Source organism: Carcharodon carcharias, chromosome 1 (genome assembly GCF_017639515.1).
Source record: "Carcharodon carcharias isolate sCarCar2 chromosome 1, sCarCar2.pri, whole genome shotgun sequence".
Lineage (NCBI taxonomy): Eukaryota > Metazoa > Chordata > Chondrichthyes > Lamniformes > Lamnidae > Carcharodon > Carcharodon carcharias.
In genome coordinates, this window is record NC_054467.1 from 185,334,940 (window position 1) to 185,361,884 (window position 26,945).

Consider the following 26,945-nt stretch of genomic DNA (forward strand, 5'->3'; position numbering starts at 1 on the left):
TGAATTTTGCAAAACTTATTTAATTATTTTATAAAACCTTCATGAAACCTCATCCCGCTCATGGATGAGGTTTCCTGAAAAACGCGAAGGCCGTTGACAGTTCGACAGGCGCACAGCAGCCTCCAGCGTATACCCGCCGAACGAAATATTGAAATAACGCGCAGTGATGTTGGGACACACACCTGACATCATCGCCCGATTTTTTATGTGTCAAGGTGTCGGGTCCGCCCCTGCACGCCAACAACAATATCCTGCCCTATGAGACCTATAGGTATTCCACCAAGTGCACTGTGAGAGAAAGGCAGACGGTGATGTGGGAGCATTTATGTCCATGGGTTTTGTCCATACAGTTGCTGAACAGTGAGAATTTCTACTCATCCCATTGACCATACCCAAAACTTCACCCACCCACACTGACCTCCTCCCACTTGGATCTGCACTCCTAGCAGATACAAGTGTGATTTTGAAAATAGCCAGCTAAAGTGCGTGAGTGATCCTCGCTAATTGCGACCCATGAACCTCCACCCTCCCCGTTACCTTCCACATTGTCCCCAATCACCGTTGATCCTCCCAACATCACTGTAAGCTTTCCCTCTGTACTTATTGACCCTGGACCCCATCGTTCTTGAAGTGTGCATGTCATCTCTCCCCCACAGAGCCGACCCCCATCCCCTTCGTGACTCCTCCTCTGATCCTAGACCATCCCCTCATCACTCTTAGGGTTTTCGTTAGATCCTGTGACCTGTCCGATGAGACCTTTGGGTACCCTTACCTCAAACTGAGCCTGACCCTCCTACAAATCAAACTCTTCCCTTGACTATGAACATTCCCTGTGTTTGACCCGCAGGGCTCAGCTTTGGACAGTGCTGACCCTGCCCTTTCGGCCCCTCATTCTGTTTATCTTCAATGACGGTCCCATGACCCCACCCACCCTGACCACACCCAAGATGTCAGGCCCTTCCCACTGCCCCACACTTCCACGTGCCAACCCCACCTGCTGTCCTCCCTCGAGGCCCTCTTTCACTCCTTCATACCCCCAATCTAACCTGTGTCCCCTCACTCATCCACGTCCCCTCACCGCTGACTGATCCTTGGTGGTCCCGACCTTCCATCCAAGCTGCTATTCTTCTGCTCCCCTCTGTAGTTCTGCAGAGTCCAACAAGGACAACTACTTACCCCAGGCACAACTGCATGAAACCAACTGGTGCACATGATCTTTAAACCAACGTGAACCAGAGGCCGCTGATTTAATCTTGAAGGTGGGACTTAATTTCAAATGGTTTTAAGATAATGGGCAGAATCTTGTGCCCTTCCCCTTGGCGTGTTTCGTGGCCAGGGGAGGGGATTTATTCAGGCAGGAGGATGGCAGATGGGAAACAATTAAATCTCCGGCAGGATAACCTGTGGACGGCCTTCCCACCCCACTGCTAATTGAGGTCCTTAAGTGGCCAGTTATTGCCGACTGAAGGGTCTCACCCTGCCACTGTATTATTCAACCAATGGCAAGCAGGCGGGGTTCACCATGCGAGGAACTCAACAAAAAACACATGTGGAGTTGCTTACGGGCTTCCGGGTGGGGACGCGACGGTGGGTCTCTCATCTGAAGTCGCTCAGTGCCAGATCGAGATCGAGGGACACAGCATCGGGAAGGTGGGTGTGGGGCGGGGCCTGCTAAGAACCATCCACCTGCCCTTGCTGTCAACCCCCCTCTGAACCCCTCTCCCATGAAACCCCTCCCGTCATCACTCACCTCTGCCTGGGATCTGGCGACAATACTGAGCCTTGATCGGGTGTCGTGCAGCCACTGCCTCCCGGATGGCACTACTGTTCAATAGAACTGTTGGCCTCTCATTGGTTGGCAGCTTTCAGTGGATGCGACTTTGGGGGGGATGGCCCATCGCTCGCCTGTCAAGAGCCTGATTGGCACATGATCCAGTGGGTCTTCTCAAAAAGAGATGATGTGTGGCTCTCATCAGCTCTCCAGCCAGCAACTGAGCCCCACATCGCACCCCCCCCTCCCCCACATGACACTGCCCAATGAGTATTCATGGCATGCAAATGTATTCCAAATATGAAACTCCTACGGGTCAGTGCGAGGCCAACAGGCCACAGCCATGCCGCCAACTTAACCTTCAGCCTGAACCCGCCATCATAATTTCAAAATTTCGGCTACCACATAATCAACTCACGCTGCCCAGTATGCTTCGTGTTCCCAGAGTCGCCATTAAATATAGCCTCAAGTTATCTTGATGTTTTGATGCAAACTAAATGAATAGTAAATTGAACCAGATCTTCTCAAATTAAGATGTTGTAAGTTCATGAATAGCCTTGTACATATCTGAATACTTCTCTGATTTTTGCATTTCTAATGTGCAACCATGAAACCACATTTTTTGGGGTTAATTTTCCTACAAAAATTAATTATTCCTTGCTGCTTTGTTTCTTTCCTGCTGCAAACCTTAATATCAAAACTAAAGGTTTTTTTTTTAACAATGCAACATAGATATGCCTGTCCTCCTTGCCTTGTGACCCAAAATGCTCCAAAAAATGGAAGTACAACAACATTGCTGTGACTATTAATCACACCTCTCAGGGGTACAAGCTTCCTGCAAATGGATGCAGATGAAGCATCTTTTGAGTGATGTGTTTTGATGTGCGTTTCCTCTGTATTTATTTTAAGGCTAGAAATGTGACACAGAGTCAGCAAATAGTAATTACAAGGAAGATTAAACACAGAAATTACCATAAAGAAATATGCAACATCTTTAGTAAATTGATTTTCAATCATCTATGGTTTCTTAAACGTCATGAAGTTTTATTATAGTTTGAGTTTCTGTACAGAATGTGTGTCTATTAATGACAGCAACATTAAAATGAATCTTATTTATCTTTTATTTCAGAAACATCTGCTAATTCAAAAAAGCAAACAAAAAAAAAGGTTAGCTCTGTCTCTACTTCCAATAGCACCTCCAGAAGACCTTGAGGAGTCTTTTGTGGACTGAAAAGCATTGAACAGTGCAACCGAGATAATAAACCAAATGAAAAAATTGCTTCTAATGATACTCTTTACTGCCCCAGTTGCAAAAATATGCCCTCAGGAAAGTGTATGTATTGTTAAATTTCTCCAGATTGTGTAAAAATAATCATTTCTGCTATGGCTCAGTTATGGATGTAAAATGGGCCTTTGTATTGCTGCAATGATGGCCCATTGGCTTCCAGCCACTTGTGGTGCAAATCATGTGGCACACTATGTTTGGAAGGTTACCTTTTTAACATGTTCACATGACACGCACACTTTAACTCTCTTTTCTGTCTGGGGGACTAACCACATAGATCATCCCACTGAGTTTCCTTTTAATACAGTAGGGTCCATTAAACCTAGCTTTCACAGGTTCACCAGTCAAAGGCAACAAGACTAGCATTTTATCCCAAGTTCAAAGCTATGGGCCTTAACTGTTCTACCTGTTTGTGCTTTCATCACCTGCTGAGAAGCCTTAAGATGTTCTCTAGCCACCACATAAGACAGCCTTTTGAGGCCAGCAGATATCCTTCCCAATAGGACATAAGTGGGCCAGATAGGTTTATGGTCATCATCAGACTTTTAGTTCCAGATTTTTACTGAATTCAAATTTCACCACCTGCCTTGATAGGGTTTGAACCCGTGACCACAGAGAATTACCCTTGGTCTTCTGGAATATTAGTCCAGTGGCAACACCACTATGTTACCACCTCTCCCATTTCTGGATAATAATGGCATCAAGGGATAAGGCAATAGTGGGAAAAAGCCTTTGAGAGCCTTTCTCGGAACTTTGGCATATAATCTAATCTATAACCTCATGCGACAAAAGTCTCTCCTTAATAAGTTTAAGGGGCCCCCTAAACTCATGCCCATGGACCAATTAGACCATGGATTGCAGAGGTTCAAGAAGGCAGCTCATCGACACTTTCTCAAGGGAAATTAGGGATGGACAATGAATACTGGCCTATCCAGTGACACTCACATTTCATAAATTAATAAAAATAAATTCAAAGGACTGAAACCATTAGACTCATTCAGCATGTCCCTAGTCACAATTAACCAGAACAATATCCCTCTGTCCCAATCCTGGGGATAACCAATACAATAGGCCCTGATCATATGCTTTAGGGCCTGGTCTGGTGATCTCTCCAAAGCACCTTAGTGCTGCAGATGGTAAGCAGACGACATGAGCTGTTTCACTCTTAAATTGCACATGACCTCCTGGAACACACTTGACAGGACATTAGATTCGCAGTCAAACTGAATTTATTTTGGCAACCCATACCTATTGAGAAACTGGACCAACTTCCATGATTCTTTTCAATGGTACTGCCTCTGGAGATTGAATGGATAATTCCATGATGGTCAGGAAACACTTATTAGCCATTTTTGTCTCAGGCAAATCGGTTCATCAAATGCAGGTATCAGCATTGGGCCTGGCTTGATGAAGGGCTTTGGCTTCCCAATCACTTGACATGAGTGACATGTCTTACAAAAGTCAACCACATCCTTTTGCAACTTCAGCCAATGAAGATGTGGCATTATCCTAGCATGGCTCTTCCAAACACCTAAACAACCTGCAAACAAAACTCATGAGTAATTCATAAAACCTCACTACGCCAACAAGGAGAGACAGAACTTAACAAACAGTCCAATCCTCATCAGCTGGCTGTGGGGAGGTCTCCACTTCCTCATTAAAATGTCATTCTTGACATAATAACACTAAGGGACCTTTCCAGCCTCTTTTCAGAAAACACTGTCTGAGATAAGTTCCTCAAATCAGGATCTGCCTATTGTGCCTCAATTAAAGGAGGTTTACTAAACAATCCACCATTGTTAGTCTTGGAGCCTTTAACACCAACATCCCCATTCAAGTCATTGAAAAAGTTTTAGCCAATCAAAAATCCGAATTGTCCTCCATAACAACTGAATCAGCCTCAAAGATAAAAACAAAAAACTGCGGATGCTGGAAATCCAAAACAAAAACAGAATTACTGGAAAAACTCAGCAGGTCTGGCAGCATTGGCGGAGAAGAAAAGAGTTGACGTTTTGAGTCCTCATGACCCTTCAACGGAACTGAGTGAATATTAGGAGAGGGGTGAAAACTTTTGAATCAGCCTCATCTTGTTTAATACAGGAATGTAGAAACATAGCAAATAGGAGCAGTAGTTGACCCTTTGCGCCTGCTCTAACATTCAAACAGATCATGGCTGATCATCTGCCTCTTATGTCATTTTTTCCACTATCCCTTTATCCTTTGATGCCAATAGTATCTAGAAATGGAAGAGGTGGTGGCATAGTGGTATTGTCACTGGACTAGTATTCCAGAAGACCCAGGGTAATTCTCTGCGGTCACAAGTTCAAATCAAAAGGCAAATGGTGAAATTTGATTTCAATAAAAATCTGGAATTAAAAGTGTGATGACGACCAAGAGCCTATCTGGTTTACTTATGTCCAATAGGGAAGGATATCTGCTGGCCTACATGTGACTCCAGATCCTCAACAATGTGGTTGACTCTTAAATGCCCCCTGAACTATAGATGGGGATGGGTAATAGATGCTGGCCTAGACGGTGACACCCACATCCCAAGAACAAATAAATAAAAATCTATTGATTCCTGTCTTGAACATGTTCAAAGATTGAGCTTCTACAGTCCTCTGGGATAGAGGATTCCAAAGATTTATTGCCCTCTGAGTGAAGAAATACCTCCTCATCTTAGTCTTAGATGGCCTGCCTCATATACTGAAACTGTGTCCCCCGATTTTAGACTCACCAGCCAGGGGAAACATCCTAGACACAGATGCACTGTAAGAATGTTATTAATTTCAGTGAAATCAACTCACATTCTTCGAAACTTTAGAAAACTTGTAAGCCTGGGACCTAGTCATAACACAACCCTGGAATAGTCTAAGAAATTTGAAACCTTTCTCAATTGCCTTCACTGCACCACTTGAATCTGAGTTTGGATGGTTGTGTATCTTTTTATCTGATTTCAACCAGCTTCAGTTTTCCCAGAAAACCAAAGTTTTTATTTCAGTTTCCATTTTAATTTTAGCTCTAGTTTAAGTTTCCCTAGAAACTTGAAGGTTAATTTTCCTTTCACTTAAAGTATGACACAAAAAGTACAAGCTTTGAAATGATGTTTCCCATCACAATGTATCCATTTGGCCAAAATCCTGAAATAATTATGATACCACTAAAAATAATTTTCCATAACCTTGTTTCCAGCAACTGTTCCAATAGTACATACATTACTATTCACCCTTGCATATACCCTTAGTGCCTGTTTTGTGGGTGCCTTTGCCTGTCCTTTTGCTTTTACTACCAACTGTGAAAAAACAACAGCTGCTATTCAAAAACAAATGGGTGCAGACATTAGGACCTGGAATTGCTGAACTCAGTTTTGAGTCCAGAAGGCTGTAAAGTGCCTAACTGAAAGGTGAGGCACTGTTCATCCAGCTTGTGTAGAGCTTCATTGCAATACTACAGAGGGCTGAGAACAGAATGGCGAGGCTGGGAGTGGGGAAGAAAATTAAAATGGTAGACCTTATGCATTTTTGATAAAAGATATTAATCTGAAACATTGGACGGAAATTATTTTGTGCAACAGTTGCTTCCCCCACACCAGTTGGAGAATCAGTGAGGCCTACAATATTCAAGTGCAATCAGGCAGTTCCCTGGACGGTATTGGGTTCTCCACATGATCAATGCCCCAGCTGGGTAGAAATCCCAACCCCTAGAGCTGCCAATCAATCAGAGGCTGGCACCTTTCCATTCCTGGCAGTGCCACTGAGAACAGTGGCTACTGATGGTAATGTTCTGAGGTCTTCATCAGTGATCAACGCTGGATCCCTGGAGACAGGTAAATGGGGCGTTATATATGGAAACAGAAAGATTGTGTGCACCTGTGCATCAATTTGTGCACCCTGATCACCATTGTATTCCTGCCAGCAGAAATGAATAGTAAAGTGTATATAAACATAATTATATTTTATATATTCAAAAGGATGAAACTTGTGATGTGTAACCCAATGCAATAATGTAAAATTTTGATAATATGACTAATTTTTAGGGCTCTATATTGGTTTGCAATAACATTTTAGGATTTCGCCTTAGCCATCTGTTCGAATAGTCCAGTTTGAATTTTTACCTGCTGAATTACACAGCAGGGTTTGCAGCTGCAACAACTCAAATTGCTAGTCTTGTGAGAAGAATGTACTGATAAGGGCCTGGTGTCCACTTGTCTGAGAAGTTACAGCATTCCCTGTTTTAAAAGTTACCCCAATCAAGGCCTCCCTGACAACTTTAAAAGAACAAGTAAAAGTTTTGGCCAACAGCTTGAACTTAATGTGGCTTCTTTATCTTGATTATTATTCACCAAAAACCATGGCCCAGATCTTCTGGTCTCCAGATTGTCAGAGACTTGATGTACAACCCAATATACGCATCGGAACCCTGCAGAAATCCTGACTCGCTGACCTCTGTGGGAATTGCCTGGGAAGTTTGAACTTCCAATTGACAATTCCCCTGCTCCCTGGGACTCTCCATATAAGTAAATACTTGGATAGTTATCCAAGAAACGTGAGACAGATTAAGACCTAGTCAAACTCCTGGGTAACTACACAACTGACCCCTCAATCCTCACACTGACCCCCGACTCCCCCCTTGAGCCCCCCCCAACTATCCACCCCAATCCCTGACCAGCTCCCAACTACTCCCAACTATTTCCCACCATCTGACTAACACCCCAAGCTGACCTGACTACCTCTCCCAAACACGCTAACTCCCAACTGCCTGGCTACTCCCTCACCAACCAGACCTGACTAACCCTGACCGCCCCATCACCTTCCTGATGTGACCGGACTAGCCCCAATCAGACTACCCCTCCCAACCAGACTACCTCCACCCACCTCACCCATCTGCTACCCCATCCACCTACAACCCTATCCACCTACCACCCTACCCACATTCCATTTCACCCACCTGACACCCTACCCATTCATCCACCTATCCACCTACCATCCTACCCATTCACTCACCTACCCGCCCTAACAACCTACCCACCTACCAGCCTATCCACCTGCCACCCTACCCATTCGTCCACCTATGCACCTCACCCAGTTGCTACCCCACCCACCTGCAACCCTATCCACCTACCACCCTACCCACCTTCCACTTTGCCCACCTGACACCCTACTCATTCATCCACCTATCTATCTACCACCCTACCCACCTTCCACCCTACCCACCAATCAACTTACCCACTTGCCGCCCTACCCACGCACCCACCCTACCCACCTACCAGCCTATCCCACCTACCACTCTATCCACCAATCACCCAACCCATCTATCAACTTACCTACCTGTCACCCTACACACCTGCCATCTACGCACTTACCTCACTCACCTACCCAGCCTACCCATTCACTCATTCATCCACTCACCGATCCACCCAATCACACTGAACTTTTAAACTTACCATGAGGCAACTACTGCTGATAAAGGGGGCATTTCTTGCCTTTCACTCCTACACTATAGCATTGTGATGGACCTCTTCGATGGAATCTGCACTCCATATTTTTGGAAAAGCCGGTTCAGAAGACCCGGGAAGAAATCTGGAGCGGTGCCAGGGCAGGCAAAAGTTCGAGCAGAGCAGCAATCTAGTGATGATTGATGCTCTATATAAGTTCTGGGCCTTTGTCTTTGATTTAGACTTAGGTTTGATAATGTCTTGATCTATAAACCATATCCATGGCCTAAGGATGCCTATATTTCATGAAGACATCATGTCTGCATTTGATCTGTATGAAAAGTTTGGTCTATTTTGGTGAACCACGATTTCATGCTGGCAAGCCAATTAAGCTCAGCGCTGCCTGTGTTGGTGGGGGAGAGGAGCGCAAGTGCAAACTTCACACATGCTCTGTCACATGAGTAGGGACATGTTATTAATTTAATTTTAAAATTTTTATTTAATTTTTAGTTGCTGTTGGAAACCACATCCTGCCAGTGGATAAGGTTTCCTAAAAAATGCAAAGGTCGCTTGGCATTTTCACCTGCCTGCCAATGGCAAGGTTGGATGGACAGTGAAAAATTTCATTCAATTACCCTTTTAATGGCCTTGATAGGCCTTTTAATTGTCGGCGGGTGCACTGCCGACTCCAGCGCTTGCCCGCTGACTGAAATATCACGCGAGTGCGCACTGACAATGGGGTACTCACCTGACGTCATCGCGCGTCATTTTACGCTTGGTTGGGTTGGGCGCATGCCCACCCGACAAGCGGAAAATTCTCCCCATTGTAATTGTTCATACTAGGGGATGTAGCTTTGTCTGTATAACTGCAAACTGTGTCTACAAGCATGTCTTATCTATTCACAATGGAATGTAACCCCTTGGGCCTAAGGGAACAGGCCATGGACATACCTTTAGTCATGGAGGTGGGATGAGACCAGATGACCCTCACCCTTAGCTAATGAAAAGGGTTAATTCAGACTATTTCCTAATAAGGGTCAGAGACATTCAGAATTAAGGATAAAAGTTAATATCTTCATGGCACATTTCCATCATTGCTTCATCATTGCTTGGTATAATTCTCCGACACAGTTCAACGTCACTTCAGAGACAGAAGAAGGAAGATTTTGCCTGTGTTGTCTGCATTCAAGGAAACCTAGGCCCTTGAGGGATAAGAAACTTCCACACTGTCTTCACTGCTTTTTATTAAATATATCTATGCTTAATAAATTTTACTTGAATCATAGCTGCTGGTCATTCATATCTTGTTAGGACAGGCACAACTGAGGACCCCATTGTTATAAAACAAAAACAGAATTACCTGGAAAAACTCAGCAGGTCTGGCAGCATCGGCAGAGAAGAACAAAGTTGGCGTTTCGAGTCCTCAAGACCCTTCAACAGAACTGAGTAAAAATAGGAGATGGGTGAAATATAAGCTGGTTTAAGGTGGGGGGGGATGGGGGGAGAGAAGTTGGGGGGCGCTGGTTGTAGGGACAAGCAAGCAGTGATAGGAGCAGATAATCAAAAGATGTCACAGACAAAAGAACAAAGCAGTGTTGTAGGTGGTGATATTATCTAAAAGAATGTGCTAATTAAGAACGGATGGCAGGACATGCAAGGTACAGCTCTAGTGGGGGTGGGGTGAAATAAGACTAACAGGGCATAAAAGGTATAGATTTAAAAATAATGGAAATAGGTGGGAAAAGAAAAAACTATATAAATTATTGGAAAAAACACAAGGGAGGGGGAAGAAACAGAAAGGGGGTGGGGATGGAGGAGGGAGTTCAAGATCTAACGTTGTTGAATTCAATATTCAGTCCGGAAGGCTGTAAAGTGCCTAGTCGGAAGATGTTATAGCTTATTGTTCTAGCCTATCGTTATAGCTTAACAATTCCGAACCTAGGTATTTTAATTCAAAGAGTTTTATACCTCGAAACCCCTCGAATTCTTACACTAAGACATCTCAGGGTAGAGATGACCTGAATACACCTTTGTCCGGCATCCCAAATTCCAGAAGGGCCCAAAAACTGGCTACCTTTGAAGCTGGCGCCCTGCGTAGCAATTTGAATAAAACGCTTTTATTCTCTATTTTTCATACTTTATTTCATGTATTATAAGTACATGCTTGGCCTAGAATGCAAAATCCATAAAATCCCCAAATCCAGCACTGGTGGGTCTTGAGCATCCCGGTTATGGGGTCCAGTACCTGTAAATTATTGTCATTTAATTCTCAGTGTTTTATGATGTTCTTTACTCCTTGTTTCTAACACAATATAGAGTCTAATTCATTATTTATTTTTAAACTTTGTCCAACTTAGTAGGTTCTGTTTTTTATTAATAGTTTGTAGAACACTACAGACAGTGTTATTTTATATTTACAAGCAAGTGTTGCTCAGGGTAAATCGATGGTTACATAGGGCAGAATTGTCCCAGATATGCATTAAGCGTGGTAGTGGGCAGGAAAAAGAACGTTTTACCCACCAGCCACAATGGCAGCTTTTCATGCCATATCATCCCAATCCTGCCTCATTAATCATGCATTCCCAAGAAACACGCCACTCCAATGGTGAGCGGGCTCTCATCTCGCTGCTTCCTCACGCTGGGTGCCATATTTAAGTGCAGCTGTGCGCACATCTCTCAGTGCTTCCAGCCCAGGGCTGCTACACAGAAGATGTGACACGAATGGCAAGAAGACTGCAGCCCCCTGATTTAGTGACACATTCCTGGGACACCTTTTGGATGCCATGGAGGCCCGCCACAATGTCCTCTACCCCTGTCCTGGTTGCAGGAGGCCTATCAGTGTCACCACTCCGGCTTGGCAGACAGTGCTGCACAGAAGATGTTTGCCATCCACTGCAGAAAGAGGATAAATGATCTCATCCATGCCGCCAAAGTAAGGCAACCATCTCATCACTCTAAACTCACATTTCAAGCCTATCACACGTTCACTGGCTTCTCACTCACTGCCAGCTCAAGGGACATCACCACTCATTCTCTCACACACACCCTCACATATCCATAAGGTCTTATCTCCTCTGAAGACTGCTTCATCGATCTTCACCATCTTGAGGCCACTTGCACAGATCAACATGTGCCCTCACACATGCCCTGGGATATCCCCCTTCCCCAGTACAGTCCTCACCCTGCAGTTTTTTACCTTGCCTGAGGCCACTTCTCCTCCTTCCCCAAGCAAGCCCTAGCCTTGCAGCCATTGAAAAGCCACCCTCACCTTATGGCCCGTGAACCTCCCTAACAGTGATGTGGTGTTGTCTGCAAGGCCTGGCATTGATTACCGCGACTGCTGGCCAAAGTAAGGTAGGCAAAAGAACCTCGACGTCCCGAGTGAAATGCGACTTAACAGATGCACATCGCTTAGGTACAATTGTGAAGCACATCGGACATGCTCGGGCGATCCAGCGTGGGGAAATGATTCTGGCAAGCTGGGCTTACAGTGATCTGCAGATGTATTACAATGATGTTCCCGATGTCCAATAGTGGGAAACATGGCCTGCCATTGATGGGCAGAACAGATGATTGCAAACTGGTTTCACAATGTCATGAAACTGCTTTTGGCCTTTTCACCATATTGTCCACTCACACTGCCAAACAGACGCAACGCCAATGGACACAGAAAATTTTGCCCTCAATTGTAAAGGAGATGCTAGATTGGGAGAGTTGAAGAGTGTGCATATGCAAAACATATGCAAAACATTTTTTAACTATTCGTGGGGAACACAAGTGACATTTTTGATGGATGACATTTAAAATCAATAAATTTTGTACAGAAAGAGGTAGTGTTTCCCTCACCCAAATAAATAAGTAAACTTATTCCTCAAAGATATCAAATTATTCAGGAATATCCTGTCTTTTTCAAACATTTTCATCTATCATCAAGGCTAAGTCAAATTCTGTCTTTATTAGAATGGATTTGAGGATCTTTACCAATATTGTGGGGATTGTCTAAAGTATGCCCCGTTATTTATGGTAACTGAATAAATCAAGACCTGCTTTTAACCAGACAAGATTACATCATTTTTTAGGATTTTATTAGTGCTCTGAAATTTGAATTCCAGAATTTTATCAATATTTCAGTTAAGACAAAAACATGGCTCTGATATTGTATGATTTAGATAGGATGCCTGCACAAACCTGCAACTCCACTTGCAACATTAGCATTAGATTAGGTCTAGACTTGGTTTAAAGAGTCTTTGCCCTGTTCCATATCTGTACCCACCTCTGCAAGGTCTCCCCTCCTAGATCTACCTGTGTTTCCTCCTAGGGTCACTCAAGCTTTATTTCCACATTTGCTTTTAATTTAATTTTCTTTCTTAACACACACCCAGCCCTGCTAACCTGAAAACTACAATCTTTCACCCGCCTTCATCAAAAGTCTCACCGCTGGATTCCAACCTCCAACCAAAAGCATTTCTGTGCTTGGGCTCACTAAGACAAACAGCTCAGCCTCCTTCTCAGATCAGAAGCAATGAATTAGTTTACAAGAATTAGTTTGTTCCAAATATTATCAGGAGTTACTTCAAGAATTGCAAGTTAAGTGTTAGTCAGTGATTCCAACATTGATCAGTGACTTTTAATGGTGGAACAGCTCGAATCGGGCCCTAAGTCAACAGCCTGCTATCTCCATGCAAGGTGGACAGTGCAGCCCATTGCATCCTCTATCTGACAATTTTAAAGCATCAATTATGATAAAAACACCCAACTGAAGATATCGGTAAGTACACCCTTTATCTAATATTAAGAAGTTTAAAATAGTTCAATAATGCAGACTTCTCCTTAAAGGTGTTAATTTGACGCTTAGTTCATATAACTGCTTTGTGTGACTCACCAGTGTCATGTAATATTTTCATTCTATTGCAAATCTTTGTTTCCACACAGGATATTAAGCTTTACATGGCTTGCTATAAATTATCTGTTTGTACATTCCTAGTTTCCAATGCAGAAATTCTATTGATCCTGGTTGATAAGTCTTTGGCATAGCAATATCAATACCCACCCAGCTGTAGACATTGGCTAGAGCCAATATAAAGAGGTTGCATTTGAGAAGGTGAGAAGAAACAGACATGGACTGGCAGTCACAAAACTCTGACACAAATTTCTGCACATAGGTTACATCATCTGGGAGACTCGACCTTTCAGCAACTGTAAATTAGTTTTTGAAATGCTGGCCAAAAATTGTTAACACAGCACAGTTCAAAACAGTATCATCTAGAACATAATTGAACATATAGCACTGAAACAGGCCATTTGATCCAACCAGTGCATGCTGACATTTATGCTCCACTCTAACCTCCTCCTGCCCTTCCTCATCTAACTTCATCAGCATAACATAAAAGCAAAATACAGCAGGTGCTGAAGATCTGATTTTTTCTATCAGCATAACTCTCAATTTCCTTTCCTTTATCTGCTTATCTAGCTTCTGCTTAAATGCATCTATACTATTTCCCTCAACTATTCCTTATGGCAACATGTTCCACATGTAATAGCACCTCTTGTGGTTGTTTGTGTATATATGTATATAAGTCAAACCAGAATAAACCAGTTTAGTTCAGTACTTGGCTTCCATATGGTACACGTTCTCTTTTGGCCTGCAGAGATATCACACCACATTTTCAATACGCTTGGTAAAGAAGCTTCTTCTTAATTCTTGTTTAAATTTCTTGCTGATTTTTTTATATTGATGACTTCTAGTTTTAACCTTCCTCAAAAGTCAACACGCTGTGGGCCAGGTTTTCACTCCTGAGGCAGATAGGCCCATTTGAGAAATTTCCTGACTTGGCAGACCCAACTTGGTTTAAAGTTCTGCAATCCATGCAATTTTCACTCTGGAGACAGATTAGAGTGAGGCCTGCTGACCCCAGAAGCAGCCACTGGGACGGTGAAGTGCCAAGGTGGGCATGAAAGCTCACAAAAGTTCTCTGGGACTTTGGCCCAGTAATATTAAAAGCAGTTAGGTCCTTGAGCTCTCACCCCTCACACACTGTCACAACCTGACCCACTCCCTATGCCCCCTGCATATCCACAAGTCAGCTCCATTCTCTCATACCCCTTCCGTGGACTTTGTATCCCCTCCATGTCCTCCTTGTCTCCATGGCACCACCATTACCCCCATACTCCCCATACCACCTTTATTATTAAAACTTAACAAAAGCAGTGTGTAAAAAGGCACAGGGGAAGACCACCTGGCATTTCGAGCCTCTCCCATGCTGGCATGCTATAACTTCAGCGCACCATCATCTCCCCTCAGGCTACACTACCCTCCCCAAACCCCTGATGCCCCCTGCCACCCCGCCCCCACCGTCCCACACACACATATAGCCATGAAAGGGAATGAAAGTCTTGCTTTTATAAGATCACAAGAAATAAGAGGACAGGTAGGCCATACAACCTATTGAGGATGTTCTCCCAATATTAGAAAATACATTGGGAAATTCTCTTCATCCCTGAAGAAAATTAGGCAAGTTTAAGAAGCCTATGGTGACTGGCTGGCACCCCCACAATGCTACACTGAGCTTCTATATCTGGATAGGTTTGCCACTCTTAACAACCTATCCAACTCCCTTTGAAAATTTAAACTAAGCTAACAATTCAACAGAGTACTGAGAGTGTGCTGCATTGTCAAAGGTGCCTGTCCTGATTTTGAAACAAAGAAAAATTTGGGGCATGGAAGGAGGCCATTTGGCTCATTGTGCCCACGTCAACCAAAAAAGTACAGCGAGTTCTCTATTTCCTGGCCAGCAATCTTCTTTTAGCTAACATCACTAAAAACAAAAGAATGGTACAAGTCATCTATCTCATTTGTGCTTTGTGGTACTCTGCTATGTACGAATATTGTTGCTTTTGCCTACATGCAACAAAGACTATACTTCAATGGTAATCCATTGGGTGTGAGGTGTTTTAGAGCATCCTGATGAAATGATAAGATGCTACATGAATGCAAGTTCTTTCTTTTTCTTATGTGGATTTCTCTGAGGAATTCACTAGGGCTACTTTTCATCCTTACATCCTTCGATTAACAGCTGCAAAGGGTGGAATCTATGTGCCCCCATCTAAAGGGTTCATTTACCCAGCAAACTCCAAGGCTTTCCCAAACTCGATGTAAATGAATTCTGACTAGAATTTCATGATCACAAAATAATTTAATGAATTGCTCTCTACAGCCCCTAAATATTTCCTCTCAGCTTTTGCAGAAGATTTGAAAGTTGCCAGTCAATGGCACCAGTCCAGACAAATCTCTTTGACAAAGATTGATGACAGACTTACCTGCTGGAAAATGGTTTACAACCTTTTTTTGCCCAATTGAATTGCCTTCCAGATGACACATCTACTGATCTCATTTCATCTCCTTAATGACTTTCCTGGCTTCCTAATGTGGTACATCATAATCTACCTTCACGGCAGCCTTAACTTATCAAACATATTTATTTCTAAAAACAAAAAAACTGCGGATGCTGGAAATCCAAAACAAAAACAAAAACAGAATTACCTGGAAAAACTCAGCAGGTCTGGCAGCATCGGCGGAGAAGAAAAGAGTTGACGTTTCGAGTCCTCATGACCCTTCGACAGAACTGTCGAAGGGTCATGAGGACTCGAAACGTCAACTCTTTTCTTCTCCGCCGATGCTGCCAGACCTGCTGAGTTTTTCCAGGTAATTCTGTTTTTATATTTATTTCTAACCTCTCTTAAATTTAGATCTCAAACATTACCTTTGAAAATAGGGGTTTAATGGAGTAGTTGGGGAGAAACTGTTACCTTTAGCAGGAAGGTTGGTAACCAGAGGACTCAGATTTAAGAAAGTTGGGGGAAAAAAATCCAATGTGGAAGGAGAGCATCTTGTTACACAGCAAGTTGTTATTATCTGGAATGCACAGCCTGTAAAGGTGGTGGAAGAAGGTAACTTGCAAAAGGGAATTGGATAAATACTTGAAAAGGAGAAATTTTCAGGCTTACTGGCAAAGAAGAGGGTTGTGGGACAAATTGGATGGCTTGTTCAAAGAGCTAACACAGGCTGAATTACCTTCTTCTGTGCTATACAATACTATGAAACTCCTAATGCTAAACAAGGACACTGAAGGATTGAGTTCACTTCCAGGTGCCTATACGCACAATCCCTTACCTTAACCCTTACTTTTGACTCAATTGCAGCTGCATGTTCATTTTCAGGAAGTGTCTAGCTGTGATATGCAGTCCTTCTGCTAAGAGCTCACTCCACCTGGAAAAACATTCGAAATTCAGCATATTTTCCTTATTGAAGCAGGAGTTTTGACACCACATTTATCTGAAAATTTTCAGTTGATGGGAAGTCAGTGCATTTTCTGAGAGACTGCCCCATCTTTGTTAGCTCACCCATTTTCCCCTAAGTAAGGGGTATGCTCTAACATTAGGAGTAGTCATTAGTCATTTAGTGAGCAGCAGCTTTATCTTCCTCATCATAATGCCTAGTTTTGTGTTATAGGCATTGACTTGCTCTATACTTGATTCCATATTTTGGCATAATTGCTCTTTGTGTTAATGAAGATGATCCCAGTTCAAATAGAAGACTAGATGCTAATATTTAAAAAAACACTAAAGGTCCTGACTGGATCCCATGGGATGCTAGCTCATTACATGTTTGTCTGAAATTATTTTAATGGAGGTGTTCCGGTTTTAAATGAAATGGTTAACAGTTCTGCTAAATATGGAGGTAGGGATTCCAGATGAACACAATCAGCAGGAAGCTAGTATCCCAAGGCAAAATTTCAGGGCCAAAGTGCTTCCTGTTTTCAGATTAATTGTTAGACAGAGGTGTATTGTGAGCTTGGATCCACTGTATTAATAATGTATGGATTTTCCGGTATAATGCAGAACACCTGCCGGATAAAAGCAAAGACAATTTGCTTAGATCAGGAAAGAGTTGGTAAAGAAAACATTGTAATGAATAATGCTTCAGTTTCTGCAAAAACTGTTAACTTAGTCAATGCTGGCAATGATTTCTTTAGACTATTATTTTTTTCTCTTGCTTTCTTCAACAACATTGCCAGTGCAAACGTTCTCAAATCACCTGCCTGCAGTTGCTTTTCTGCAGCCTCAAGCTTCTCTCAGAGAATGCAATGCAACACCGCTTTGGAGCTTTCAACAGCTTAGGCCAGAACTTATCGCTCTGAACCTAAGTTCTGAGGTGGAGGCAGGAAGTTGGAGGGACTCCCGCCGCAGAGCGCAGCAGCTAAACCCATCGAAATGCAAGATGTTCAACTCATACTCATCAATTATGCAGCCGGGGTTTTGATGCCAAATCGTGTGGCAGAGTGGGCAGGAAGCCACGCGCCCGTGGTCATGTCCAGACACCCAGACATTCATTCGTGCAACACGCAAGGACTCTGCAACAGGAAGCAATAGTTACTGGCCCCAAGCTTCAGCGACGCCCCGCTGGAGACTCTCCTCCAAGTCGTGGAGGACAGGAGGAACATCGTCTTTTCCACGGATGGGAGCAGAAGGCCTATCCAACTCACCACACCTGCCTGGGGAGAGATCGCCAGGGTGGTCAGTGCCACAGCTAGCCAGAAGACTACCCTGCAGTGAAGGAAATGAATGAGTGACCTAATCCTCAATACCAGAGTAAATGAACCTTCTACTCTCCATACTCACCTCACCAGTCTCTGAAAGCCTCATGGGAAATGGGTGTCAGTGCAAGGCCTCAGGTGGAGGGACTCAATATTGAGGGTGCAGGTTGGGGTGTCAATCAGATGGCCAGCATAGCCCTGTGTGGTGTCCAGTTTCGGCAGTGCTGTTGGGGATACGCTTATCCAGATAGGTGAACAGTATGCCCTCAAACACCTTATTTGTGCCTTGTACATGGTGAACAGGCTTTTGGGAGTCATGAGGTCACTCATAAGCCACAGAATGAGCAGCATGCAACCTCCTCCACCAGCAGAAGTGCCCACAATCCATCTATCTATCTTTATCAGAGGAAGATAGCACACAAAAGGCATGAGAGAGAGAAGACGAAAGGGGCATGCCCAAAATCCACCCCCTCACTCAGTATGAACAGAGGTTGCCGAGCTGGCAGGGGAGGACTGTGACTGTGTATGTATTGATGGTGAGGCCAGCCTCCCTCAATTATCCAATAAGGAAGCATGCTTAATCTCTGCATATCGGAACCTGAGGGTGAGGCTCTGTGCAATGTAGGAGACAGTCTAGGCAGTCACTCATTTCCTTCTCTCTCCATTTTAGGTGGCAGCAGGACGAGGGTGTGGCCAGACCCCGCACCAAAAATCAACCCCATCCCTTGTAACACCTCAGAAGAAGTCAAGGGCAACTTTTTTCCCGTAGCGCTGCCATGGCATTCACCTGCACCCTCCACCAGCCCAGAGACACACACCTCGGTGGCTCATAGATCTAGTTTAGGCTCAGGCTCACACTCTAGTGGTCACTACACAGGCACGTGTCCACAGCAGGAGGAGGCAGTGACAGCCAAGGTCTCTGGCACTCACAGGACTGCTGGAGGAGAGGCCCCTGCTAAGTCAGAGTCAGATGATGAGCCTCTGGGAGCGATCATGGAGATGATGCTGAATTATCAGTGAGGCGTAGGGGAACATCAGGCAGAGGTGTCAGAAGCCCTCAACAGAGTGGCATGTGAGGTGGAGGAGTGTGTCCACATGCTCTCTGATGTAGTGGCCTTGACATGTGAGCGCATCAAAGTCTCCAAAGAAAGGATGGTGGACGCCATGGAGAACCTGGTCCAGCAGAACACCCAGTTTCTGCTGGAGATGCACTCAGAGCTGCACTCCAATGCTGTAGCCATGGATGAACTTTTGCAGTAGCTATGCTAGAGAGGGATAGGTCACCTCAGACTCCCTCCAGGTTCCGTCTCCTCAAGGAGGCAGGGAGGGGCATTCGGGCATTTGAAGGGAGGAGGACCATCAGGCTGATATCCCTGGGGCTTTCACCCAGGCCTCTCAAAAGCTGTCAATGCAATCTGAGTCTCCTCTGCCTGTGATCCTGTCAGCTCCAGCCTCTGAGACCACTGAGGATGCACTTGCCAGCCTTGGGCCTCCAGAGGTCACACACTAAGTTCCTCAGAGACAAGAGTGCATAGTGGTCAGCAGGCTGCCTTCACCCCTGCTGCAGATGTCGGGGAAGCACCTAGACATAGTTATAGTGTCTTTTTTTAGTTGCACCAAAATACGGACAATCGTATTTTAAAGAGTGCCCTTAACTGACACTGAGGGCCTTCATGTGTAAGAGCAGCATGTAAATCAGCCTTCAGCTACAATCTTATAATTTGAAAATTAATTTGGTGGTGGGCCCACAAATTAGGCCAGAAGCTGGATATACTGGAATCACCATCCATCCCAAACATTATACCCTATCTCAGATTGCACAATAACCAATATCTCCACAAAATAAAAATCACATCTGTAGGGCCATTGAGTTTTATAGCATAGAAGGGGACAATTCATCCAATCACATCTATGCCAGTTATTTTCAATCCCATATGCTGCTCTTTACTATTTATATTTTGCTTTTTCAAAAAAAAGTCCACTTCCCTTTTAAAAGCTTGCCACCATTGTCTCTGGTAAGACAATGCTCAACGTAATAACTATTCCCCTAACCTGACCCTTCATCTTTTGATACTGATCCTCAAATGATGCTTTCTAGTTACTGATACATTAACCAGTTAAAACATATAGAAGGTAAAGCAATATGATGGAACTACACAGCAGATCACAAGGATAAAATACAAGTTAACATTTGGTTCTCACAAATCTAGTTGAACTATTCTGAAAGACTCTGAAGAAGAGTCATATGGACTCGAAACGTTAACTCTGTCTTTCTCTCCACAGATGCTGTCAGACCTGCTGAGTTTTTCCAGCATTTTTTGTTTTTGTTTCAGATTTCCAGCATCTACAGTATTTTGCCTTTATATTATATTGAACTATTAACCAATCTCTTCTCTTTCAAGCAGAGACAAAGCTGCTAAATGTCACATAGCAGGGCAAGTTAAAAGCATGTACTTTTCGCTTGGTGGTAAATAGTGCACATTATCCTAAATTCAATGAAGGGAATTAGAAATCTATTCCCATCATTACTTTATAGGGCTTCAATAATTACCTTTTCTAGTTTCTTTTCATCAGAGTAAATCATCTAAAGGCTAAATAATTGAAAATAGAGCATGCTGTTGTCGATGATAGAAAGCATCTGAATGTAACTTCAGAGGTTTAATATATGAGTGGAAGTTTCCAAAATTCAACTTCAACCAACATGCGCAAGGAGGAAGCAATGATGCTTCAACCTATCATAGAATCTCCACCATTTTAAATTTGTGCCGCTTTAGTGGAACACATGGACCTGCTGCAGATGCACCCATGTTACTCACCGCTGAGTTTTCTAGCCCATTGTGCCACTAACTCCAGATAGACATATTCACTGTTCATGTAGTCTTGTGAATGAATGGGTTAAGACAGGATGATGTCAGATCTCCACACAGAGACCCCACCACCATAGTTTACAGAAAGAGAAAAAAAATTTAGGGCTACAGGGAAAGGGCTGGCAAATAGGATGAGCCAAATTGCTCTTGCAGAAAATGGATTGGACTGAACAGGCTAAATGGCCTCCATCTGTACTGTAACTATCCTATGATTCTGTGATTCTACTTTGTCATTCGTTCTTCAAAAGATCTGCATCATGATGTCTCATTAATTTAATTTTTGTCCAAACATGGACAAAAGAGCAGAACTGCCTAGGTGAGGTGAGAGTGACTGCTCTTGACATCAAGGCAGCATTTGACAGAGTGTGGCATCAAGGAGCCCTAGCAAAACTGGAGTCAACGGGAATCAGGGGGAAAACTCTCCACTGATTGGCGTCATACCTAGAGCAAAGGAAGGTTGTTGTGGTTGTTTGCGGTCAATCATCTTAGTTCCAGGATATCACTGTAGGAATTCCTCAGGGAAGTGTCCTAGGTCCAACCATCTTCAGCTGCTTCATCAATGACCTTCCCTCCATCATAAGGTCAGAAGTGGGGATGTTCGCTGATGATTGCACAATGTTCAGCACCACTCATGACTCCTCAGATACTGAAGCAGCCCGTGCCCATGTGCAGCAAGACTTGGACAATATTCAGGCTGGGGCTGATGAGTAGCAAGTAACATTCGCGCATGCAAGTGCCAGGCAATGACCATCTCCAACAGAAGAGGATCTAACTATCTCCACTTGGCATTCAGTGGCATTACCATCACCGAATCCCCCTTATCACCATCCTGACAGGTTACTATTGACTAGAAACTGAGTTGAACTAGCCATATAAATACTGTGGCTATAAGAGCAGGTCAGATGCTGGGAATTCTGTGGAGAGTAACTCAGCTCCTGACTCCCCAAAGCCTGTCCACCATCTACAAGGCACAAGTCAGGAGTGTGATGGAATACTCTCCACTTGCTTGGATGAATGCATCTCCAACAACACTCAAGAAATGCAACATCATCCAGGACAAAGCACCCACTTGATTAGCATCCTATTCACCACCTTCAACATTCATTCCCTCCATTACCACTAAACCGAGGTGGCGTACCATCTACAAGATGCACTGCAGCAACTCACCGAAGCTCCTTCGAAATAACTTTCCAAACCTGCATCCTCTACCACCTAGAAGGATAAGGGCTGCAGATGCATGGAAATACAACCACCTTCAACTTCTCCTCCAAGTCACTCACCTTCCTGACCTGTAACCATATTGCCATTTCTTCACTGCCGCTGGGTCAAAATCCTGGAACTCCCTTCCTAACAGCACTGTGGATGTTCCTACAACAAATGGACTGCAGCAGTTCAAGAAGGCAACACACAACCCCCTTCTCAAGGGCAATTAGTGATGTGTAGTATAAGGGTATCTGGCATAGCAAGGGTTAATGTGGGCCTGGGAAACAGTACTACCTAAAGTTGGATGTAAAGAGACACATGGCCTGAAACTAGTGTCAGTTGTAGACTGGACAGAGACTTGTGTAGAAGCAAGCATGGAGTTAGCTCACAGCTTGGTGTTACTGGCTGGAGGGGGTTGGCACAAACAGCACTGTTTTCCTTTTACCACCTGTCTGTAAACAGAAGTTGTTTTGAATTAGTTATTTTTAACGAATAAGTGGTGGCATAGTTTTCAAACTCCTCGGTGTTTGTGTGATCCAATTTTGCTAATAATCCTACAGCAAACTTGAGTTAGGATTAACTTAGCAGGTTAGTTTATTGTACACATTCAAAACCAGCGAAAAGGAGTGTTAGCAACATCTCACTATGCATTCACACAGTCATGAGAGGGAGAGAGAAAAGGATGTTTTACACTACAAGGATCACAGAGAAAATGAATATTGTTCACATGAGTCCCAGAGTCCCAAAGTCAGAGAGTCTAATGAGGAAGTCTTTCACATAGGCTTTGATAGTCGACTGGCTGGAAACCAGTGTTGTATGATTTGCTTTTTCAGATGACGTTGATGTCACAAGATGAAGTAGACATGCAGAGATGGTTTTAGTTCTGTAGGCAATGATACAAGATCTTCCAGTAGAATCAGGTTAAGTGGGCCGTCGTAAGAAAAGAAAGGGAGCTGAATGTTTAAAACCCTTAGCCAAAACCGGGAATCAATTTTAAAACACATGGAAATCCTTCAAGATCACAGGGTAGGTCCAGATTAAGTAAATCACTGCACAATACCAAAGACAAAGAGGTTGGGACTCTTGCCACGGGAGCCTACTAAAACGTGACAAGCGCAGGACTCTTTGAAAAAATGGTTACTTCAAGGTCACCTTTAAAACCTGCACAGCATTTAAAGCTGTACTCACCTGAACTTTGAAGCAACCATGGACAACAAATCAACATTACCAGGCCAAATTGGACTGATCTAGGAACCAGACCAAATTTGGGACGTTGATGGAAAAGATTCTTCAGATACATGATAGCTTCAGGATTAAGTAAAAATACAGAATCTGAACAAGTGAGTATACTACTTTATTCAGTAGGTCCGATGGCTGATGATATTATTATAAATGAATCCTCAGATAAACTTGATGAAGTTCCAAAATCATTTGAAACATATTTTAATCTAAGAAGCAACAAGATTTTAGAGAAAGCAAAGTTCATTAAATGTGTCCAACAGCTTGGAGAACCAATTGACTCTTTTATGAATAAATTACAGATTGACTGAAGGCTGTGATCATGGTGGCTTTAAGTCAGAATTCATAAGGGACAGAGTTGTTGTCGGAATGGTTGACAATGCCTTTTCAGACATACTATAGGCCAAGGAAGATCTGACTCTAGAAAAGGCCATCCAAATAGTCAGTCCGTCTGAAATTTGCCAACTGCAAAAGCAAGCCATCACACAGAGCAACCCCAACTGTCCAGCTAGTGAAATAACAAAGGGGTAGAAAGATTATAGGCCAAGGAAGGTGATCTCCAAATCAACTGCAAAAGGGCGGGTGAACTTATCAATGTTGTGGAGCCAAATGACCTCACAAGCAAGAGCAATGCCCAGCAATCTCAGTGCAGTGCTTCAACTGCAACTACCTGGGACACTTTGGAAAGCTATGCAAACCTAAGACACCCAGATGGGTGGAGGGTCCCAAGACAATTCATGAGATTAGGCACCATGCTAGGAAGATTGAGGTACCATACCCAACTGTGCCTCTTGGATGATGTCAAGGATCCTGGATTCTCTTTTTGGAATGTGGACATCTCAGTAAATGGTCACCTCATCAACTTCTTATTTGACATGGGAGTCAGTGTTAGGGTCCTCCTGGTAAGGAAATGTGGCTGAGAGGCCTCTGGCTATGAATGACAGACACACCACCCTACGGGCCTGGAGGAATCTGAATTCTGGCCAGGCATGATCCCGGAGCCACTAAGGTATGGCGGCAAGCAGATATTCAAAGTCATGCATGTCATCCAAAACCAATCCTTTTCTCTCTTGAGCAGAAATGACTATGTTGCCTTTAACCTTCTTAAAATAGCAGGAGATGTAGTGGCGACCTCTACCATCAAGTGCATGGAAGTGAAAATTCCTGAAAGGCCCACCAGTAAAGAGACTCTCAACTGAGCTTCAGCTCTGAATCGTCTTGCAGAGCCGGTTTGTCCAATTACTTTCCAGGTGGCAGAATCACAGGATTGTTACGGTACAGAAGGAGGCCATTCAGCACATCGTGTCTCCACTGGCTCTCTGAATGAGCATTATGACTCAGTGCCTTTACCCTGCCTTTTTCCCACCACCCTGCACGTTGTTCTTATTTAAATAATCATCTAATATCCTCTTGAATGCCTCAATTGAAGTTACCCTTTGGTCAGACCAGCCAAACTTCAGCCAATTACCACTGTACCTAAATTGGAAGGCACACAGAAAATAACTAGCATTGAAACAGTTGCTGTCACATTGCCTGGAAACACCACAGCACAGATGCTACAACCTCCAGCCAACGCACCAAGTTGCAAGGCGATGCTGGAGCAAGGGACTAGCGACAATCAGCTCACCAGAGCACGCTTCAATGAGGCACGGAGACACGGACAAACACAGTGTGGAGATAAAAGTCAAACTGCAAGGTGAGCCCACTGATGAGGAGCACACAGACAACCAAGAGAGAGAAACCTTCAACTCCCATAAAGATCACAGCGGACCACATGGAAAACAAAACCACATTCGTACCACAAATGAGCAAGCTGAACACTCTCTCCAGCAAAGACGGGACAAGCCGGTGGCCTCTGAGCAGAGCAGATGGGGAGTTGACAAAGAGTTCAATTCCAAGGAGGAGAAAAGCTGTATAGTAAGAAGACAACCAAATGCCAGGAACACAAACCACAACTCAAACACTGAGTCAGCAAAGGTTGCCCAAATCAGCAGAGCCTAACATTCCTCCTAATATGACCAGAACGAGAACTGGAAGAAATGTCAAGCCTCCAGACCATCTGAATTTCCTAAGTCAGAGCCTTGGGGTTGGGGGGGGGCGGGGTGGTGGTAGCAGGTGGCGTGCTGGGAGGAGAGGGGGGGTTGCGGGGCAGGGGGAGAAGGGGTAGCATGATTGTGATGTAAATAAGTTGAGTAAAAACTTCAGGGAGGTATAGTCTCAGGGTATCTGGCATGGCAAGGGTTAATGTGGGATGGGAAGCAGTACTGTCCACAATGTGATATATAAAGATGCATAACGTGAGACTAGAGTCAGTTGTGAACTGAACAGAGGCCTGTGTAGAAACAAGCCATAGAGTTAGCTCATAGTTTGGGCTATACCTTGCAATCATGTGTTATCAAGAAACACTTAATGTTCAACTGTCCAAGACTCAGAACCTCTTCATGGGACCTACTGAACATTTAACATATAACAGGATGGGCAATTAATGTTGGCCTTGCCAGTGGCACTCACATCCCATAAATGAATAAAGAAAAAATCCACTCTTGAAGCCTTAGAAGAACTTTTCTCCATTCTACAGAATGACTTGAGGCCCACATAAAGATTAAGGACAGCTAAGTATGAGGGAAAAAAACCATCACAGCAGTTCTTATGCTTATTGGACATTGAGTCCTTTCAGGAAGTTACCGATGACCACAACACACAGGTTATTTCCAGGGCATAACTATATTCAACGTGTTAAAAAAAGCTTTATTTGTAATTCAGTACACACCGAGGCAGATGAATGAGTATTCTATAGTATAAAGTTTACAAAATTCCTGGCTCCCCCAGAATTCTTGCTACAATTGACGGGACGCATAAAGAATAAATAGAACTTGGATTTATATAGAACCTTTCACAATTTCAGGGTGCCCCTTAGATCTTTGCAGCTCCTGGTTGAGCAAAAGCTTGATTCTTAAAATTTTTATCCTTGTTTTCAAGTCCCTCCATGACCTTGTTCTTCCCTATCTGACAGCCCCACAACCTTGTGACATACCTGTGCTCCTCCAATTCTGGCCTCTTGAGCAGCTCCAATTTTAACCACTCTACCATTATGTTATGCCTTCAGCTGCCAAGGCCTTATGCTCTGTAATTCCTTCTGTAAACCTCTTTGCCTTTTCTCCTCTCCTCCCTCCTTTAGGGTGTACCCTACACTCTACCTCTTTGACCAAGCTTTTGACAACCTGTCCTAATATTGCCTTTGTTACTCGGAGTGGGAATTTCTGGTCCAATCAGCATCATGGCATCTGGGATGGGAAAATACGGTGAATGGCCAAACATCAGTTTCCGGCTGGTATAAAAAATGTTTGCAATTTTCCGCTCCCAATGTCCATGGCAGGTCAGGTAGCTACTGTGTCATGTCGGGAACCATATTTGAATGTATTTGAGAACTCATTAAAAAGGCAGCTCGTCTGAATTACACCCCCACTCCAGATCAAATGGCCATGCCAGTGGCTAGTTAGAGCAGTGTGAATCACAGTCAGATATAAGCAACATGTACCTGGCGAGCACAATT